The sequence below is a fragment of the Neofelis nebulosa genome, chromosome 1 (genome assembly GCF_028018385.1).
Source record: "Neofelis nebulosa isolate mNeoNeb1 chromosome 1, mNeoNeb1.pri, whole genome shotgun sequence".
Lineage (NCBI taxonomy): Eukaryota > Metazoa > Chordata > Mammalia > Carnivora > Felidae > Neofelis > Neofelis nebulosa.
The window spans coordinates 93297350-93319796 of record NC_080782.1 but is presented as its reverse complement, the minus strand read 5'-3'; the positions used below and the strand labels follow the sequence as shown (position 1 = coordinate 93319796).

Genomic DNA, 22447 nt, shown 5'->3' with positions numbered 1-22447 from the left:
TTCTACCATGAATTACAAAATTTTACTTGGTTTTCATTTTTACTACCTTTAATTTTTATCATTGAGCACCCAAGTGGGAAAACTGAAAAGATAGATTCTTCTACTTTGTTGCCTGTAAGTATTAACACTGAAAAGAGAGTTTTGTCTTATCCAAACTATTTCTCAGCTGTTGAACTTGAAATGCCACACTTATTACAAGGAAAAATCTCCCAGTAAAGACTGTAACAAAAAATATAATACAATTAATTCATATGACATAACTGGTCATGTGGCCAACAAACTTACTGCCTATGAGAATGACTAGTGGACTTTTTTATATTATACATTCCTGGGTTTCAGTCACAGAAAATTCTAATTTAGTAAGTGTGAGGAAGGGCTCAGTCATCTGCATTTTTACAAGCATCACCAGTAAGTTTTTTTAAATATACATTTACATTTCTTTGGTAACACCTTTGAGATAATAATTCGCATACCATACAATTCACCCATTTATATTACATGCTTTTTATTATATTCACAGAGTTATGCATCCACCAACACTAACATAATCCAGACCATTTTTATTACCACAAAAAGAAATACCACACCCATTAGCAGTCAACCCCATATCCCCTTACTCCTAGGCCATACCCCATAGCCCTAGGCAGCCCTATTAATCTACCTTCTGTTTCTATAGATTTGGCTTTTCTGGACATTTCATATAAGTGGAATCATACAATATGTGGTCTTTTGTGTCAGGCTTTTTTCTCTTATGTGGTCTTTTGTGTCAGGTTCATCAATGTTGTAGCATGTCTTGGTACTTCACTCCTTTTTATTGCTGAATAATATTCCCTTGCATGGATATACCATTATTTGTTTATTCTTTCATCAGCTGATAGACATAAAAGTTGTTCCCATTTTTGGAACATTGCTACTAGGAACATCTCTGTGCACGTTTTTATGTTGACATATGTTTTCATTTCTCTCAGATATATATCTAAGAGTGGAATTGCTAGGGCACATGGGTAACTTTGAGAAACTACCAGACCATTTTCCAAAGTGGCTGCACCATCTTACATTCCCACCAACAGTGTATAGTTTTCTAAACTCTGCATATTCTCACCAACGTTTGTTGTTATCTGACATTTTGATTCTAGCCATCTTGGGGCGCCTGGGTGGCTCAGTCAGTTAAGCATCCGACTTCGGCTCAGGTCATGATCTTGCAGTCTGTGAGTTTGAGTCCCACGTCGGGCTCTGTGCTGACAGCTCAGAGCCTGGAGCCTGTTTCAGATTCTGTGTCTCCCTCTCTCTCTGACCCTCCCCCGTTCATACTCTGTCAATCCCTGTCTCAAAAATAAATAAACATTAAAAAAAAATTTGATTCTAGCCATCTTAGTGGGTGTGAAGTGGTATCTATCTCATCGTGGTTTTGAATTGTATTTTCCAGATGGCTAATGACATTGAGCACCTTTCATGTGTTTACTGCTTATTTGTATGTCTTCTTCGGAGAAATGCACATTTATACACTTTGTTCATTTTTAAAAATTAGGTTGTCTTTTTGTTATTGAGTTGGAATAGTTCTTTATCTCTTCTAGATCAAAGTTTCTTCTCAGATATATGATTTGAAAAAATTGTGTCCTATATTTTCTGGGTTGTCTTTTCACCTTCTTGATGGTGTCCTTTGGCACCATGAATGTTTTTAGTTGTGATGAAGTCCCATTTTTAAATTCTTCCCTCTATTGCTTGTGACTTTGGTGTCACAGCTATAAAATACAAACTCTTTTCTACAGTAGCGCAAGGTATACATTGAAAAATGCTGATCTAGTTGCAGATGGTCCTTGACTTGGACCAGTTCATTCATTTGAGCCTGCTCTTGTGGATTTATTGAGAGCTATCCTCTGTAGAAAGATTAGCCTAAGCCATGCCCCAGTAACAAGACACTGCCTTCCATTTATTTATTCATCTAGTGGCTATCCAAGCGTTGCAGTCATTGTGAAAATTAGAAAGAGGTGCCAGCTGTGGGAAGATAGAGTCCCTTGATACAAGTCTTGGTAGGTTGTGTCAGAGGTGGAGGACAATTTGCTCCTTGCTCCTGTCTATTATAGACCTGTGCTGGGTCAATGGCTTAACTAGCAGAGCTTGGATGCTCTTTCAACCCCTGCTCATTTGCTTGGCTGGACACTTGTATAGTGCAAAGACTCCAGAGCCGTACATGGTGGCCCTGGCCACTTTCCTAGGTGCTTTATTTTGTTACCTCGTCAAATCTTGCTGTTAACTCTGTTGTATAGGTATTGTTACCACTCTTTTGCCAGTGGGGAAACTCCGGCAGGTCAGTTGGCTTGCTCCAATTCACAAAACTAGTAAGTAGCAGACCTGAGATTTATGCCCCCATCCTATGACTTCAGTTCTAAAAGGCTTTCCACTGTGCCACCTTTGGTATTCTGTTTGTCACTCAGGTTTTAAGACCTTCAAGCTTATTAAATTCCTCCATCTGAAACCAGATCAGGAACTGCCAGACATGTTGGGAACCTATTTACCTTGCTGGAGTCTGTACTCACATTACTACTTCCTTCCCATTGCTTCCCTATATCAAACACCTGGCCTTTTGAATTTAGGACTTCCAGAGGCTGGGCAGTGTTTCTTTCCCCTTATTGCTGAATGATAGCCAGATCTCCTCTTCCATAATGCAGTTGCCGAAATGCTATGAATCAGAAGAAATCCTGGAATTTGGTATGGAATTGCCTTATCACAGGAATGCCTAGAAGCTTTTTATTCAAATGAGACATAAAAGTCTAGGGTATGAAGACATGCACACATATAGTTACATAAGGGTGCAGATAGAAAGCCAAGGGGCAATGGCAGAGGAGACTGGAGGGAAAGCCTTTGTAATTTCTTTCTTGCTGGACAAACCCATTTTCAGACAACCTGATAGCCCATTTTTCTCCTCACTAGCATCTCTCACACTGCCTTCCATCAAACTATATGCCACTATTTTTTTGTAGATAGCACTGTTTCTTCTCTTCTCCTCAAGGGAGAGGTGAAGGGGAGACTCTAAGACAAGAAGTCACAGAAATTGAGGATGTTTCTAAGAAGTGGAGCTTAATATATCCATTCAGAAAAGGAATTTGTTGATCAGCCTTGTGGCTCTACAGGAGCAAAAGTATTTGGTGAGAAGTAATTGGAAGGAGATAGGGCATGGGTAGCCTGCCTTCCCACTGTTTGGTCTGGCAAAGACTAGGATTTTGGGATTTTTTTGTTTGTTTTTGTTTTTTATGAACTAAATGATAGAGCAGGAAGTAGTTGCAGTCAAGCTGCTTTGCTGGTGTCCCCAAGAGTGTCCTGTCAGACTAGGGGACGACAGCAGCAGGTGATATGGGGCTTATCAACGGAGATTGAGTTGAGGTGAGTGAAAGAAGAAGCACAGTTGCATGCACCCCCCTAGGGCAGGGAATTGCCCAGGGAGGGTGTCCTTTAAAGACTCCGGGAAAGTGCACTCGTGTCCCCTAGGTGGCCAGCACTGGGGCACCTGACACACCAAGAGCATCAGCTGTCAGTCACTGTTATCCAGGGAAGCTTTAATGATCCCAAAGAGGATTATTATAGCAGCCGGTAACTAAGAGGGACTTGTCCCTTTCCTTCACCCTCACTTCTGTCTCTTCATGGCAGAAATGCTATAGCCTAGGAGAGAGCAAGTACGGAGATCCCAGAGCAGCCTGCCCAGCCCTGCCCCATGCCCCTGTCAGGCAGGAGCAGGAAGAGTAAAAACACGGACATCCGCCCTCCCCAATTCATGTCTCTTGAGCCACAGGCATAGAAGCTTTGGTGGAAGGAAAGCCTTAATTAGTATATGGGATTAGCATTTTGAACTACGTAAAAATAGGCGTACATTAATGAAAAGTGTACAGATAGTTATGGAACCTTACTCCCAATGGGAAGGAGACATTTGACATAGCAGTCTGGGAAGTGAATGGAAACAAAAACAGTAGCATTCAGGTTTTTCTTTTTTGACCTGGAATCTGCCAAACAACCTGGTTTCAAGCAACCTAATTTTTCATTCACCTTTGCTTTTTACTGTTCCCGCTCCCACTGTTTTCTAAACATCAGCCATTCATCCGTTTCCAGATTAACACCCTCCCCTCTCAGGTTCTTCTGTTTGCCATCTGTATCTACCATCTCTATTAGGCATATCTGGGCCATTTTAGGACACAATTCCCAATTATAGTCCAGTTTCCAGCTTAGTCCTCACGTGTGAGCACTCTCTTGAAATCTTCTTCCCCATGTCTTCCCCCTCCAAAATACAATTGTCTTTATCAGAGTAGGTATTCTTTCCTATTTTATTGACAGCCTCATGTGCTACATGCCTCTCTTTATGAATCGTGTAAAATTGTGCCTTTAGACCTCAGAATACATTGCCTCAAAGATACAAAGTCAAGAATTTACACTGAAGAATACAGAATTAACGGTATTCTCATTTAAGACCCCCTTGGGAAAATGCTTTATTACCATTTGGGTTGCTGGATAATTGTATCCCTCAACTACAAGGGGAAAAGGAACTTTCTTGGCCCCTAGAATGGGAGCTCACGAAGTCGTGGGTGTTGGTCACACATAGTGAGGCCAGATGGCCGAAAGAGAGGGAGCTGGGTGCAGAGGGGGCATATTTTCTACCTGCCACGTTTTGCTTTCGGCCTTCCTTGTTTCTTCAGAAATCATTGTATATTGATCCCCTTCCTTCCTTGGAATCTCTCTGCCATCGCTTCTTCCCTTTCTTAGCCTCTGTAGAACACACTGGCCTCTTGGGGATTCATAAGGGTGTTTACTCTAGGGGAGGGGGTGAGAAAAGAAAGAAAAGGAGAGAGTAGATAAAGGGAATAAAATAAGTACTACCGTCTGCCAGCCTCCCATCAACCTTCCCTTTGATCATTTAAACTTATTGGGGCGCTTGGGTGGCTCAGTTGGTTAAGGGTCTGAGTTCAGCTCAGGTCATGATCTTGTGGTTTGCGAGTTCGAGCCCCGCATCGGGCTCTGTGCTGACAGCTCAGAGCCTGGAGCCTGCTTCAGATTCTGTGCCTCCCGTTCTTTCTACCCCTCCCCAACCCCCTACCCTCTCTCTAAAAAATAAACATTAAAAAAATAAAATAAAATAAACTTGTGGTCACAATGTTAGGATCCTTCAGGTGGGATCGGTCCAAAGACCAATTTCTTTGGGCCTTTCTAGTGTGTAAAGATCTGGAAGCACTGAATCAACAGTCCTACATTCCGTTTGACTTCAACTAAGTAGAAATAGGCTCTCTTCCTTCTACATTTCTCACCATTCACTATTGTTCACTTCTGTGTTCAACTTCATTCGTTTGTGGTGCCCTCATGGCCTTGGTAAAGCATTTGAGTTTTCAGCGTTATTTGAGGCAGAGAATATGTTTTATTCCTATTTTCATTTCTATTCTCTAATGATAGTTCTTAGGACATAGAACATTCTCAACAGATGTATTCATTCCACATCTATTTTACACATATATATGGAGCACCTACTATGGGCCGGGCGTGGTGGTAAGGAACTGTATATAATGTGAACCTGACATATAAAGACCCTACTCTCAACAGGGGTTCCACCAGTGACTACATGTCTAAAGAAGAAGACTTTGCATTAGGTGAATTTACACACTAGATCTGTGAGAGGGAGAAGAGGCACTAAGATTCAGACTAGGGATCCTGCAAATGAGGCAGCACTGGATATAAGAAAGTAGCCATGATGTGATCTTGGCATGGGAGGAAGACGGCTAAAAGGAAGGAGCCATGGATGTATTCACACGCCTCCCTGGTCTCTGAAAACTTACAGCCTCATCTTGCCCCCACCAAGGCAGGAAACCAGTGTGGCCAGTTCTGGGATTCTAGCCAGCCAAATGGTGATTAGAATATTGAGAATTAGAGCAAATGCGATCGGTACCCCTACTGTATCCCTCACCTTTATCATTTCCATGCCAACTGGCCCAATTTCTCATCACAGTCCCTAGATCTTTTAGCTTTAAGAGACTTCTCTGAGGGTGCCTGAGTGGTTCAGTCAGTTAAGCATCTGATTCTTTTAGTTTTGACTCAGGTCATGATCTCATGGTTCATGGCAGCACAGAGCCTGCTTGGGATTCTCTCTCTCTCCCTCTCTGCCCCTCCCCCACCCACATTCATGCGCTTTCTCTCTCTCAGTATAAATAATCTTTAAAGCAAAGCAAAACAAAACAAAACAAAACAAAACAAAACAAAACAAAACAAAACAAAAAGAGCCTTCTCTGGCCACCAGAGCCCAGTCTGCCTGCACTCACACAGAAGTGGCAGGGGATTAACACTTTTTGGAAAAGCCTTCAGCCAATAGCAAGTTGGTGATAAATCTCCCAGAAGGGGGGCCGTGCATGTTCTCTACTGTTTCTCAGCATTCTTCAGTGAGAATCAGCTCCAATTCCCTGTAGTGACAACCTGCTTGAAATGCCTCCACTAGCCTCTTTTCCTTCCGTTTCATTGCATCTTCTTCTCTGTAGGTGTTTCTTGGTCTTGACTCCTAAATGAGGAGTCTTGCCTCTGTGGCAACCCAAACTAAGACAGATACTGTGGTTTTTTTTGTTTTTCCTTTTAAATTTCTGTGTCAAATTACATTGGAATTTTTATAGGGATTGCATAGAATCTATAGATAGCTTTGGATAGTATGGACATTTTCACAATTTTAACTTTTCCAAGATATCTTTCCATTTATTTGGGTCTTCAGTTATTTCCTCAAGGTCTTATAGTCTTCAGTGCATAGATCTTTCACGTCTTTGGTTAAATTTATACTTAAGTATGGTATTGTTTTTGATGCCACTGCACATGGGACTGTTTTCTTTATTTTTTTTTTCAGGTAGTTGTTACTATATAGAAAAGCAACTGATTTTTTATGTTGACTTTTACTGAAACTTGACTGAATTGGTTTATTACATCTGAGAGTTTCTTGGTGATGTTTTTAGGATTTTCTGTATGCAAGATTGTTTCATCAACAGGGACAATTTTACTTCTTCCTTTCTGATTTAGATGCCTTTTATTTCTTTTTCTTGACTAATTGCTCTAGCTAAGACATCCAGTACTGGGCTAAACAAGAGTGGTGAGAATGGACACCTTTGTCTTTTTCATGACCTTAGAGAAAAAGCTTTCAACCTTTCACCATTAAGTATGATGTTAGCTGTGGGCTTGTCATACATGGCGGGCCTTTTTAGCATATTGAGAGTAGAATGGTGGTCACCCGGGGCCTAAGGGTTGGAGGAAATGGGGAGATGTTGGTCAAAGCATAAAAACTTTCAGTTATAAGATGAATAAGTTCTGGGGATCTGATGTACAACATAGTGACTGTAGTTAACAGTACTGTATTACATATTTAAAAGTCACTGTGAGAGTAGAACTTTAACGTTTTCAGCATAACAACAACAAAATGGTAATTATGGAGATAAAAGATGTGTTAAACAACTTAATTGGGGTAAATATTTCACAGTATATACATGTATCAAGTCCTCACATTATACACCTTGAACATACATGATGCTATATGTTAACAGGAGAGAAGAGAGATAGATATTGTGTGAGATGATATGGGGAAAGGAGGCAGTCACAAGTAGCTACTTCCAGAGAGAAAAAGAGAAAAACATTCCCAAAAGAGTTGCAGAAATGGGGGATGCGAAGGGCTATTACACATACTCAAGTCCATTTTTTTTTTAATGTTTATTTATTTTTGAGAGAGAGAGAGAGACAGAGTGCAAGCAGGGAAGAGCCAGAGAGAGGGAGACATAGAATCCAAAGCAGGCTCTAGGGTCTGATCTGTCAGCATGGAGCATGGGGCTCAAACCCACAAACTGTGAGATCACGACCTGAGCTGAAGTCGGACTCTCAACTGACTGAGCCACCTAGGCACCCCTGAACTGGATTTCTGAGGATGCCTGTAAATTCGATGCAATATTTAAAATCAAATTATTTCAGGTTTGTGATGACTAAGAAGAATTTTTATTGCCTTGTTCTTTTCTCTTGTTTTCTAATGCCTACATTAGATACTCATATCCAACAGCCAGAGACCCTTGTATTCTTGGAGTGATCAATTTCTCTGAACTTCCTTTTCTTGTTAGGATGATATTTAATGCTTTCCTTCCACCATTCAACTTTGGCCTGAATTATTCACTCTAGAAGACCTTTAGAAACTTTGGGGAGCCTAGGTGGCTCGGTCAGTTATGCGTCTGACTTCAGCTCAGGTCATGATCTCACAGTTCATGGGTTCAAGCCCCATGTTGAGCTCTGTGCTGACAGTTCAGAGCCTGAAGCCTGCTTTGAATTTTGTGTCTCCCTCTCTCTCTCTCTCTCTCTGCCTCTCCCCTGCTGTCACTCTGTCTCTCTCTCTCTCTCAAAAATAAACATTAAAAAAAAAAAACCCTTAAAATGCACCCTAAGTACATGACATCTAATGAACTATTTTTATTATGGAAAAATAAGAAACACAAATTTCTCTGCATACAACAAGATTAATGCCTGGGATTCAATGTCAATAGAATTGTGCGTGCAAGTGATTTTCCAGTAAAGGAGATTTGTTGAGCTATCATTCTCCCCTGATTCATTTGTAGTCAGTGACATGTTTTTAAAAGATGGCTGATTAGACCAGCCAATGGGCACACACACACAAAAATGGTTGTTTTTTTTCCCCTTTAACTTCATTAGTCATTACATAGATAAATAACCTAGGCTACTCTAAGAAATTATTTTTTTCTGTAGAGATTACAAACTTTTTTAGGCTGAGAAGCAATTCTTACCTTTTGAGTAATGCCTGAATGCCTAAGGTCTAAAACAGTACACATTAACAGTGTTTGGTAAATGCTTGTTGAATTGAACAAAGAAAATAGAAATGAAATTGAGAGCAGTCTGTTTGTGATAAGTATTTGCTGAGTCTTATAGGTATTCTTCTCAAATTTTTTCTTGATGCGTTATAGCAAATATTTGATGTCCTTTGAATTTCAGGGTTAAAATGGGATCATTCATATTTTTTGACAAAAGCATAAAGCCTCTGGAATTCAACTAGTCCTGCAATACTTTTTACTGGAAAAACTAAAATGGAATGTCTGCTTGTTACTTCTGTGTCTTGTTCTGATACCTATACTGGAGTTCTCCAAACATTCTTCTCACTACTTAGAACTTCCTTTGTCTCTGGTCACACTTTCCACCTTTGCTCACCAGAGACAGTAATGCCGCTGTGGTGGCTTTTGGCTCCATCCATCGTGCTTTCATTAAACTTCTTGTCTCTGGGTCCCATTGTACTCTAATTAAATAAATGGAATCCGATATTCACTGAAAATCAATAGCACCTGCAAAAGTTTTGCCTCTTAAGAAAACCTCCGCGTTGTTCTCTGCCCTGCCACATAGACTGTAAAATTTCTACCACTTCCTTGTGTTCAGAAATCAAATTCTTCAACTCATCTTGGTTCAGTGAGACAAAATGCTTTATAAAAAATGACCTATATTTCTCAGGTTGTGGAAAGGAAAGAAAAGACTTTGAGAAAGTGACTAAGGAGGAGAGTAAGGGTGATACTATCTCTGATTCAGTTTAGCTGGACTGCTTCATCTATGCCTTAATCTTTTTTTTTTATAAAAATGATGACATTTTTGGTACTCTGCTCCAGAGCCTCCCGGGGGTGAGTGCAGATGTGCTGAGCCATTTGGCTGCCTTGTGGACCGACTCAGAGAGCCTCTCTTCTCCCTAATGAAGTCATCTCCTCTCGAAAGCCCAGCCTTTCCCATCACTCCATGTTGGGACTTGGCTTTGGCTTGCATAGTTGCGTCGTGATGTAGATGGTCTTCCAGTTAAGTTCTGGAATAATCTGCCCAACCATGAACAGGACATTTACAGCAAAGAAAAAAAAACAAAACCTTTTATTGGAAGCAACGTTTTACTGTAACATTTTGATTTGGGGACTGGGGAGCCAAGTCTCACCCTGGGAAAAATCAAATTTTTCATGGCTTTCTAAAGATATTTGTCTATGTTTAATTTCTCTGAGTAATTTATATACTTCAGGCTAAAGAGTAATGAGATCGTCACCATCACTTTGCCTTTTGTAGAGTTTCTTTTATTTTTTAAAGAAGGCAGCAAAGACCTCATATTACTTCTGCATTTCCTAAAAAAGCAAAAAGCATTTAAAGTGTTGGGTAAAATATCTGTTCCTAAATTATAAAAAAAAAATGAAATAAAACAAAATAATGAAGCAATTTTAGGGGTTGGCTTCCTTTTTCTAGGCACTGTGAAATTCACTAAAGGTGAATTTTTTTAATGTCACAGTTTTTCACCCTCCAGAGAGGATATTTGCTCCATTGTGTCCAGGATCAGCCAGACCAGGGACTTGAAATGTGAACCTGTCTTCTGAACGTAAGTGGGACTGGAACCTTGTCATCCCCAATGAAGCAAAAGATGATACCATGTCTAAGAACACTTCACCTGATCAATAAAAAAGGAGAAGTCTGAAATGTGATCCTAAAGCTCAGAGGGAGGTTTAGATGGAGATAATGAAATTCCCTGGAGACCTACCTGCCAGCTACACCTTTCTTGTTCAAGTCATTGGCTGGATGCCTCTGACCTCTGCCAAGTTCCTGAAGACAAGATCAAGGCAACGAAGCAAGGCACACAGACTCTGGCTTCTGGTTTCTTGTAGACACCAGCGCTAGCAATGATGATCTTGCTTTATCTATACTACCTGAGAGTATGGAATTTACATACAGAGCATCCCCAGTATAAGGCCATGATTTAAAGGGGGATACACAGAATGAGATTTTAACTGCTGTTTGATTCAGACTTGAGTGTAATGAACAAATTAGTTTTACATTACAAATTAGTGTAGTGGACAAATAAAAGTTACAAAGACACACTTTCCCATTCAAAACCTTGTGATATTTTTTCAGACATGGGAGAATCAGAAATAACTGGTCTGTCATTCTCTTTGTCTTCATGAAGAGAGAGAGAGAGAGAGACAGGGAGAGAGGGGGGAAAGAAGGAGGGAGAGGGGGAAAAGAGAGAGAGAGAGAGAGAGAGAGACCTCAGGGACAGTTAAATATAAATAATACAGCTGTAGACTCTATTCTGAACCTACCTTGTATGTTTTCCTTTTTACTCCCTCTCCATTATAGGTACCTGAAGGGGAAAATCTGCCTTGGAGAAATCAAGCTGATATTCAGGGGTGTCACTTCATTTTAGCTATTTGACAGCGTGAAGAAGTGTTTAATTTTCTAAATAACGTTACAAGCCAAACTAAAGGGAAAACATGCGGTATAAAGCTTTTCAACATTGTCCGTCTTCTGACGGGTAAAGTCTTCTTGAGAAAGTACCTTTGCCCAGTAATACTGCTCCTCGGCCAAGAGTTGTAATGTCCATGGACATTATAAGGAACTATAAATGTTAGAAGGCTAGAGGAATACATTTGGCAAGATAAAGGAAAATATCTCAGGATGTAAAGTAGTCTCTGACCCTTAATTTTTCTTCATGTTTTATCATGTAAAGATGGCACTACTTATAGTGACTGTTAATGTATTAACATTTCCTTGAAAATGGATATTAATCTGCCATGAGGTTTCCTTTGTAGGAATGTTTTACTTAGCTGTATGATGAAGGGAGAGCAGGGTAATAGAGAGATAATAAGCTTTTCAGATGGGCCGATCTACCACTTAGAAAGTACCCTTGGGCAAGACATATAAACTCTTCGGAACTCAACTAGATTTACTCAAATTTAAGAATGAGAACAATAGTATATACTTCGAAATGTTTCAGAGAAAGGTCTATCCTAATGCCTGCAGTATAAATTCCAATAAAGATTCTTTAATTTCATTTTTCACCCTTTTTGAATGAAGTGATCTTGATTATAAAGTTGTTCTGAGGAGCTCTGAAAAGACCACTGTACCCAGTGTGAGGAATTGTGTTCTGGTAACAGCTCTGCTTTTAATTGGGTGATTTTAGGAAAAGTCACTTTCTGAGGTTTAGTTTGCTTATCTGTTGAATCTAAAGGTTGAAATCTGATTCTGTTCTGTGACTCTGTTATTCTAAATATTTAATGAAATAGAACTTCAATGTTAAGAATAGTAGTATGATAACTATACTAAGAAAAATAAATCATTGTCATTATCAAACAAACAAAAAATTGATTCCTAAATCCTATAATTAATAGTTAACATTATTTACTGTCGTGAGCTGATAAATATATAACTGAGAAGAAATGGATAACACACATTTTGAGAACTGAAATTCTAACAAAACTTCAACTTGTTTATCACTTAAAATGTAGCATCATGCAGAATGCATACAGTTTGCAAAAGAAACTTTGGAAAGAAATATGGTAGATGTGCATGTACAGAAGTCTAGGCTTCTACAAGTTTTAAAGTGTGAGTGTAAGGCCCACCTACTCAAAGAAATTCAGAGGGAAACTCAACTTTTTTCTTTAATCCTCACTGTTGTGTTTGATATAATTTTCTAAGTAGAGACATCAGTGAGAAAAATGAGGATGCTTCCATGTTTGTGTAGAAAGAAACGTTTGCTATCCATTCCAGTGTCCCCAGTGTTAAACTGATAGGCACCTTGGACTTATTTTCTTCCCATTGTATAAACTCATACTTGACTTCAAAGAAAAGGAAAAATACAAAGTCCCTCTTTTCTAAGGGGCAGAAATCCTTTGTGCAACTGGTTGACCCTTGGCTCTCTAAGGTCCTATAGGAAATCTTTTGTAACACAATGCAGAGGACTCTTCCTTGTGTTGATGTTGTTTACATAGTTGGTGGGCCTGGCTGAAAACAAAAATCACATAAACTCATGAAAGGTTAGGGTCCCATTTCCTGACCACAAGGAAGGGGATTGGTACATCCAAGCAGTCTGTTACTCAGAAAAATCATTAAATATTCTACCATGAGGGACACTTTGAAAAATTGAGAGAAAGGAAGAAGGAAGAAAGCAGAATCGAGACTTATGTACATTTGTGGCAGAGTAAGAGTTTAAATCCAACAAGGGATTTGCTTTGGGGAATTTCCTGTCCAGCCCTTTATTACCAGGGTCTTTGTAAATTGTGCAGTGACGTTGGGCTCCCCTTTGGGCAGTTCCCGGGAAAGGCAGTTCTTACACTTTTCCTCTAGGTCTTAGAAGGATCTCATTTTCTCAATGTCTCTTTCAGGTTGGCAGAAGGCGCAAGAATGACACTTCCCTCAGATGGGACAGGCAGGCTCTGTGGCCGCGTAAACACGCTGTAACCGAGTTCTTTGCTGATTTTTACAGTTTCATTAGCTCCCAAGAAGAACTGAGGGTGCTGAATTGTCTAGTGCTGGCCTGCCCCACAAGAGCCTGGGGGCTCCTTTCCCCTAACCCAGAACTGGCAGCGCAGGGGGCGGAGAAGTGGGGGTGGGGAGGGGTGGGAGGGCAGTGGTTTCTGTGCACACAGCGCGATGTTACTTAGTGAGTCGCTGAATGGGGAGCGTTGCTGTCCCCAAGCCGATTGGTACTTCTTGTCAGGAAGAAACGCCGAGAGGTGGGAGTGCCTGGGGAGGGAGGCAGGCGGTCCCTACCGCAGGCGCGGGGAGCTGCCTTTCCGCCCCTCTGCCTGCTTTCCAAGCCTGGGCTCTTAGGAGTGGCTGAAGCTGCGGAGCGCTTCAGGAGCCCGTGAATGAACCCTCCTCCTCTTCCTCCTCCTCCTCCTCGCTGAGTCTCCTCCTCGGTGCTGACGGTACAGTGATATAATGATGATGGGTGTCACAACCCGCATTTGAACTTGCAGGCGAGCTGCCCCGAGCCTTTCTGGGGAAGAACTCCAGGCGGGCGGGAGCAACAGCCGCGAACATTAGGTGCTGTGGACAGGCGCTGGGACCGGGATCTGCGGCCAGCCCCGCATCCTCCTGCATCCTTCAGCACCGTCCCGCACCCTCCTCACGCTTCCCCAGGCCACCGCGCTTCCTATGTGACCCGCCCCGGCAACACCGAGCCCACTCGCTCAGCGCTGCGGTGATTTTTTTCCCCCAAACTGCAATAAGCCGCCTTTCAAGGTAATCACGTTTCTTTTGTTCCCCTTAAAAAAAAAAAAAAAAAAAAAAAAAGGAAAAAAAGACGAGCGAGCTTAGAAAAACGAAGTACATTGTAATTGGTAGAACACTTTAATTAAAGCAAAGAGAACTGGCTGTAAGGCGAAGTTAAGAAAATATATGCACTTTAAAAATGCAGGTAACTTTCCGAAGGACGTTTGGAGAGAGGAATACCGAGGGACCGTGGTGCTGAAAAGATGCAGACAAAAGAAGTCCGGAATCGGGTGGGGGTAGAAGGACTAACGGAATTGGGGGAAGGGAGGGAAGAGAATTGTAGCGAACCCTTAGAAAAGTCGTGGGGTCTTGAGCTGGAGAGCAGGAGGGACCAATGGCACCTTGAGCTTTTTTTTTCTTTTCTTTTTCTTTTTTCTTTCTTTCTTTTTCTTTTCTTTCTTCTTCTTTTTCTTCTTCGTCTTTTTTTGTTTGTTTTTTTGTTGTTTTTTGTTAACCTGCTCGAGGCAAAAGTTTGAATGGGGACTCCCGAGACTTGCCCACTTGCAAGTCCCCGAAGCCGCCTTGGTGCGGGCCACCTGGTTCCCGGGCCCCTGGTGTGTGGTCAGTACCTGGTGTTCCTGGAATGCTGTTCCAGGGCAGCTCCTGACAGGACGGTCCTGCGCCCCAGCAGCCCGGGACCTGGGCGGACGTGACCCCCTCTGCCCGCAGGCAGTCTGGGAAGAGGTCCGGCCGGGAGATGGGCAGGGTCCCCCGGCTGCGTCTCTTTGGGGACTTGGGGGCTGTCAAGGCCCTCCTCGGTGCCCCAGGGTTCTTTTGTCCTGCGCGCGGAGCGCGGAGGACGGCCGGGAGGGAGCAGGGTATGGGGGTGGGGTTGTTGGAGTGCCGCGGAGGTCTGGGAAGCTCCTGGGCGGGAAAAGCTTGACTTGAATCATCAGAGGTGTGCAAGAATTTTATCTCACCCAGAAGAGCGAAGTGGAGCCTTCCACTGTGGTCTCAACGAACAAACCCCGTGCTCAGAGCGCTCTCCAGACAAAGGTGGCGCGGGGACCCGAATCTCGGGCCTCTAGGACCAGCCCTCTCGCCCCGAAAACAGCAGTTCTCCTTTTCCTTCCATCTCCCCACCCCCTCCCAGTTCTTGGCCCTAGTTGAGCAACTTTACAGGCTAGCCGAGCGGCTAGGGAGAGCGTGTGCCGGGAGCCCCAGGGGACGCCCTAGGCTGGAGCGTCCCACCACCCTGCAGAGGTGTGGGCGCCTCCGGACGACATCCCTAGTGCGCGCGGATATGGGGGCATCAGGGTTGTCCCGGCTCGCTGTCTGTGTCACTGGGCGTGGAGCGGCCACTGTGTTAGGCAGCGGAGAACGAGGTAGAAAAATAGTGTCATAGCTTAAACTATTTGCTCTCCGATCCAGCTGCGCCCCAGCAAGTCCTGCTTGTCCCCGGGAGATACAGCGGGAGGGAGGAGAAATCTACGCAACCTAGGGAGAGCTGTCCCACCGTGCGCACACCCACAGACTGAAAGACAGTCTTGCTATCTATGTCCCGTTTCTCATCTTTGTCTCTCCGTCTTCTGGCTCCATCTTCTCTGCCTCCCTTCCCTTCTCCCAGCCTTTGCTCAGTCTCTTGCTCTCCTACGTCCCCTCCCCCACGGCTGACAAATGAATGGCTAGTGTGAAATCCCTGCCTCCCCGATCGGCAGAAGCAGGCAAGGAGGGAGGAGCGAGAGAGGCTGGGAGCTCCCTCGGATCTGCCCCCAGTTGGCGTGCTAAGGGCTTGCAGAACCCAGATGTCTAGGAATAGGGTGTTTTGTGGCGGATGTGGGCGCCCCCTGATGGACAAGTTCAGCACAGGTGGAGGAAACCGATGCCCCCCACCAAAAAAACTAAGGAAGCCACTTTTACAACCATACATTCAATGCTGAAGAGCCTTTAGTCGTTAGTTTTAAATTTAAGAATATGCGACGTAAATCTAGGGGTTTGAAGGACCAGGAATGGAGACCTTGCCTTTGTGAGGTACGGAAGCGCGCTTGCTCCCAAGTCCGCCGGGATGTGCTCACTGCTCTCAGCCAAGTCTGCAGCTTGGTGGAGAAGGACACATGGCCCGGGGCGGATCCAAGTTTTGGAGGGCTTGATGTTCAGTCTTAAGTATTACTTTCAGAAATATAGAACAGAATGCCTTACTTTTGGAAACGGTACCAAAGCCCTTCGCCACTTGAACCCAATGCTAAGGCCCTGCCTCAGGATATTGCAAAGGAAAGGCCCCTAATCCAAAGTTTAAATTTACTCAATTTCAAAACACAATCGAACGTGGAATTTTGGGGGAAGAAGTGCCCCGGGAGGAAAAACAAGAGAAGGGATGGGAAGAAGAAGGGGACGGTGGAAGAAGTGAAAGAAAGGAACAGAGATATGGATGAAGCATGCAAACAGCCTGGAGAAGGCCGGTAGGGTACGTTTCGAGGTTTGAGGCTGAATTTCGCGTCTCCTTTTGAGATATATTTTAAGTCCCATACGCGACAACAAACGCGACTGAAGCGGCATGCCCGGATGGAAGGAAGCTAGCCCTTTTGAGGGGCTGGGGCCGCCAGCCGACCCTCACTCTCTCAGCGGGCGCGGAGGTAGGAACCGCGCCGGGCGCTCCTCGATGCGCCGGAGTTCACGAGCCGCCGCCACGTGGGCTGGGACATCAGCTCTCGGCCCGAGACGGGTGTGACTTGGGCTCAGAGACAACTGCTGCGCGGAACCGGCTGTCCGCCCAGCCTGAGGCTGGCGGGGCGCCTCGGGTCCCCGCCTAGAGGCCAATAAGGGCGGGGCCTTGCTCTTTCCGGAGGGCGGGGGCGGGGCGGGGAAAGGCGGGGCGGGGCGGGGCTCACTGGTGTGAGCTCCGTGGTCTCGCACCCCGCGCTGAGGCTGCTGGCTGCTGCTACAGGCTACCCGACTGCTGTCCAGAAGGTGCTAAACGCTCTTATTAACAGTTTGAAAAACATTTTTCTCGCTTCTTGGGAGTGGTAGGAGGAGTTTTTGCCTTTTGACAGGGAGAAAGTAAAGATATACTCCAAGCAGATTTTTTTTTTTTTGGCAGAAAAATGACATGAGTTTATTCTGTGCTCCATATATTGACTTTTTAAATATGTTCAAGTCAGTTTGAAGACTATTTTTAGTCAATTACAGGACTGATGGAATTCCAATGAGCGCAAACATTAAGGGGCTGGGGGTGTAACTCAGGTCCCTGGGCATCAGGATCCTTAGCTCGGTCCCGCCTACAGTGGGAACTCAGCACATATTTATGAAACGACTGAGCTAGTAACCCCGGGGGAATGTGGCACAGTCTAGACGCTGCCACTTACACGCTGCATTTTAAACTCTCCTGCTTCCTCGCTTTGCCTCGGAAGAACGGGACTTTAAGTCTCTCTGAGATCTCAAATTTTCATATCTAATTGATTCACGTTCCCTTTCTTTTTGACTCCTTCTAAAAGCTGTGACCTAAATTATTTTAAGCACTGCTTGACAGCTGTGCCAAACCTATCATGCAAATATTCATGTGAAGTCCTAAAATAGGATGTTGTGAGTTTAATATAAAAATGGGAAACCATTAGTGGAAGCAACAACTAGTTTCCTGAGATAAAAATCTGTTCCCTGTTTGGAGAATATGTAGCTTGGAGGTAAGAGCATATCAAGCAGAAGGTCCCAGGGACTGACTTGTAGTGCTGATTCCTCAATAAAGAAAGGAATATTTCACAATTGTGTATGCCTGTCCCAACTTATACAGCAAAGGGTTCCAATGGATTCCAAAGTGATTGAGCAATGACTTCCTCCAGCAGGAAGTCCACAGTCCTTAATCTTATGGTTGGTGGGAAGAGGGATGAGATTAAGACAATCTGAGGATTTATGTCAGAACTCAAATTTTGTTTTGTTTTTCATAGTAGATAAACTAAAAGTTATTCCTAAATTGTATTTCCTCCTTTAAAAAACTGAAGTTTGAAAAGAATCTCTCTAGATTTAAATGTTTACACATGTAGGTTTCCTCTAATTCTCTGTGCTTACAAACTGGAGGGGAATGTCTCTGATATTCTAAGGTACCTACCTATATCTGCATGCTTGGAAATTCTGTTTGAAAGGACCTAAAAAGCTTACTTAAGGCTGAATATGATTAATGTTAAAAAACATGGTCTTTGTTCTCTCTTTCCTCACCTCATTATTATAAGTACTTTGTGGTTGATAATTGGTCACTAATTGAGCTTGAGAGCACAGAGATCCACCAAGGCCGTCTCCCAGTAGTCATATAACCAAGCTCTTCTTTCCTAGTGCAGTTTAAACCTTTTTGTTGACTTCATTCATGGACAGACCTCACTGGAAACTGTATTTAAAATGGGATATTACCCTGTGACTGAGGCCAACTTCTCAAGACACATGGTTCTTTAGAGGAGAAGAATGAGTGAATATAGTTAGGCGATTATTTCACCACCCACCTAGAGAAACCAGTTAGGACTCACAAACACTCATTGTTGGGGGTGAGTTGCTGTAGTCTGAAAAAACATGCCGATTGTTGCATAGGTCTCTACTTTACCAGAAAACACAAGGCTGGTACTCCCTCTGATTGGGAATCAGAACAAAGGGAAGTAGAGATAATTACTGAATTTTTGCTAGCTTCCTCTGACAGCCTAGGTTTAGTAACCTACACATACGCACACATATACATTTATGCATTTATATTGTATTTATATGTATTCTCCAGGTTTTTTTGGTTTTATTGATTGATTGATTGATTTATATTGACTGCTGGCTTCTTACCCCCGAATGTATCAGGGTGGTTGTATTTCATTGGTCAGTGCAAAGTATCTTTGTTGAATGTGTTTGCCTGTTATGTTTCCTGAAACTCCTCTGGATGGATCTGTCATCTATAATAGGGCATAAATGCAGATCTATGTTTAAATTTACCTGATTTCTGCCTCTCTCTATATATCCTACTTTCTTCTTCTAAGAATTTTAAGGGGTGTTTATGTTTACAAAAATGAGATTACATAGCTTATTATAAACACATACATAATATGTAAGCTGTAATCTTTTTACTTTTAAATTACTGAGTTGCTATCACCTGTGGTGTGGTAGAATGAACACTTGACTTGGAATCACAAAGCTTGATATCAAAATCTATTAAATGGATATATAGTTATACACATCAAAAGGGTGACTATCTCTGGGAAACTTTGGCAAATGAAAAACTATACAAATAAGTGGTGTTAATTTATTACATCCATGGGACTCATACTGATATATTCTATAATCTTAATAAAAACACCATTACCCAAATGACATATTTCCTACTAAATCCATAAAGTGAGTTAGATAGGAGCATTTTGCTTTAAAAATTGTCTAGTTTCACTGAACAGGAGACAGAGTCCAGAAATATACTAAAATGGACATGGAAATTCAGTGGATAAGAAAGATTATTCAACAAATGGTTTGGAAACAACTGATTGGTCCATTCAGAGTAAGAGTCAACCTCTACCTCATTTCTTATCCTGAAATAAAGTTAAGATAGAGCACGTATGAAATGTAGAGAATGACATTTAAAAAATAACTAGAGGTGGGGTGCCTGGGTGGCTCAGTGGGTTAAGTGTCGGACTTGAGCTCAGGTCATGATCTCATAGTTTGTGGTTTCAACTGCCCACCCCGCCCCCCTGCCCCGCCCCATGGGTCAGGTCAGGCTCTGTGCTGACAGCTCAGAGCCTGGAGTCTGCTTCGGATTCTGTGACTCCCTCTCTCTCTGCCCCTCCCCCACCGACCCTCTGTCTCTCTCTGTCTCTCAAAAAATAAATAAATGTTAAAAATAAATAAATAAAAAATAACGAGGAAATTATAGGATTTTTAAAATAATAAAATAGAAATAGAGAAACCCGTTTTAAGCAAAAGTAAAGATCCAGGGGCACCTAGGTGGTTCAGTCAGTTAAGCATCCGACTCTCAGTTTCAGCTCAGGTCATGATCTCATGGTTTCATGAGTTCAAGCCCCACGTCGGGCTCTGTGCTAACAGTGCATAGCCTGCTTGAGATTCTCTCTCTCTCTCTCTCTGCCCCTCCCCCCGCTCACACTGTGTTTGTGTCTCTCAAAATAATAAAGAAAGCTTAAAAAATATTTTTTTTTTAAAAGGAAAAGATCCAGAAGCCATACTAGAACAGACTGGTAAGTATGAGTAAATAACAAATTATTTACACAAAAACAAATAACACATTTGGAAAACATCAGCAACATAAGATAGACAAAGAGCTAATAACTCTTTGGATATAACAAGAACTTTTACAAATCATTGAAAGACCACAGTCTATCTAAAAACTGTCACATGTGATATGTAGGCAGTTGGCAGAAGAAGAAATGTGTTTTTAGTCATATGAGAAATTGCTCATCCTCATCCATAATTAAAGAAATAGTAATTAAAAAATGATATGCTGCATTATTTTTCAACCACAGCAGTAAAGATTTAAAAAGTTTGATAAAAATTTGTTTTCGACAGGTTGTAGGGAAATTGGATCTCTCACATACTACTGTGGCAATATGAATAGGTCCATCTTCTTTACAAAATAATTTGGTAATAGCTATCAGAAAAATTTAAAACTGCATATACTCTTTGACCCAGCAATTTTTATTCTAGATATTATCATATAGATATTGGTACAAATATCACCCAAGATGAATGGACAAGGACAACCTTTGCAGCATTGTTTAATACAAAAATCTGGAAACACTGTAAAGGCTCCTCATAAGGCTCATCATCTATGTGCTTTGGTGAAAATAGAGCATGGGAAAGGGAACAGAGAGTGCAGAGTTTTAGATAGAGTAATGAGGAAGGAGTTAGGCAGAGAAAAGAGCACCACTAAGGGGCAATGACATGAAAAAGCTTAGTTAAGTCCAGCTTCAGGAATCCAATGAAGTTAATGATAAATTCACATGGGGCCATTGCTCCTCATAAGATTTCTTGTTTAACCATGAGATTTTTCTCTGCATTACAGTGATTCCTCCTGTGAGAAATCACCCAGGAGCAATATGATAGGTAGTACTCATTATATCCACCTTGTGGTTGAGATGTCCTGGACAGTTGGTTGTCTAGGTTTACTAATTTGAAGACTAGAAGGCAAGAAGTCTGTGTCCCTGAGTCACCCTTTGCTCACCAGATCTTCCACAAGATTAAGGGAGAATATTAAACATCTTGGCTATCTTTCTTCAAGGCAGCCCATCCTGGGCATGGCTCTTGGTAGGAGTCCTATTGACCTTGTCTCTTGTGTTCTCCCAGGCAATTAAACAGCCTCAGTCAGCTGTGCCTTGATTGTTCAGTGACTTTCTCCTCTTCTCATTGACTACAGTGGAGTGAAGGCTAAATATAGGCACTGGCTTTCATATCTCTCAGGTCTTTCTTTGCAGATAGACTTGTTATCACTAGCAGATTATGCTTACAAGACAGACACCAAAGAGCAAAAGAATAGAAGTGGGTATTGGAGAGGTGCTGCTAAAAAAAAAAAAAAAAAAAAAAAAAAAAAAGAAAGGTTTTAAAAGTTTTTCTTATTTCGCAACATCAAATGCAGAAGGTAAACAGTGTGCCTTAACAACCGTGAACATGGACATAGCCTTAAGAAAATTAGAGAAATGGAATGAATGCCTATAGAGTCCCAGGAAGAGGCCACAGAAATATAGTTCTAAGGCAATTAAGGTCAGTAAATCACTCTGAGATATTTACTAAGGAGATAAATGGCCATTCTTTAAATCAAGTGTTGCAAGCTCAGGTGCTTAGAGGGAACAGGCATGGAGTAGAAATGCATGAGAAACCAAGTGGGGCCAGTCCTTGAGTTCACGAAGCCAAGGTGAGAGGCTGCTCCTTGCCTAGTGCTGATTATTGGCCAGCAAGAATATGCACCTAGAATTGTTTGATCTGATTTTTCAAAAGAGATCTGAGACTTATTGTGAAAACTCCAATTTTTAAATGCTGGGAATTTATTGAAACCTATTTATACAAATATATTTCTAACATGACTGATTTCTCCCTTGTATTTTTAATGCACTGGCTTCCTTCCCTAGATTTGTCTTGGGGCAATTTTAAGGCAAGCAGTGAGTACATTTGTTCTGTAGATGAAAGACCATTTTCCTCCCTCCCTTAAAAAAGGGCACTTTTATAAGGGTGAAGGATGGCACAAAACGTTAGACTTGGAGTATCGGTCTTAGAAAATTAGGATGCAAAAGACCCATCCCTGGGTCAAGGTCACGCCTTGTCTGATTTTGTTAGGAGATCTGACACTCCAAATATTGACAAACATCAGATATTATTGTGTCATGGTACACATTCAACTGGACTGGTTTAAATACATTTCAGGTGTTAATTACCCTACATGCCCACATTCTTAAGAGATTGTTGGCATTTCTCTTCAAAGTGTGTTTCAGAACTGGTAAAT

General features: G+C 42.2%; 2 protein-coding genes across 9 annotated transcripts in view; both read left to right on the top strand.

Moving 5' to 3' along the window:
• XRCC4 (X-ray repair cross complementing 4) overlaps window positions 1-12056 on the top strand; it is a 315887-nt gene extending 303831 nt beyond the window's left edge. For 2 of the 4 annotated variants that reach the window (XR_009261111.1, XR_009261110.1), the window contains 2 exons: window positions 10298-10384; window positions 11140-12054. The gene's annotated coding sequence lies outside the window, so the exon portion shown is untranslated. Of the gene's footprint in view, window positions 1-10297; window positions 10385-11139 lie in introns of all 4 variants that reach the window. The other 2 variants (XR_009261112.1, XR_009261113.1) reach the window with 2 other exon arrangements.
• Window positions 12057-13481: 1425 nt separating this feature from the next.
• Window positions 13482-22447, top strand: part of VCAN (versican) — a 120212-nt gene continuing 111246 nt past the window's right edge. The window contains exon 1 of one of the 5 annotated variants that reach the window (XM_058727877.1): window positions 13482-14025. The gene's annotated coding sequence lies outside the window, so the exon portion shown is untranslated. The remainder of the gene's footprint in view (window positions 14026-22447) is intronic. The other 4 variants (XM_058727896.1, XM_058727867.1, XM_058727887.1 and 1 more) reach the window with 4 other exon arrangements.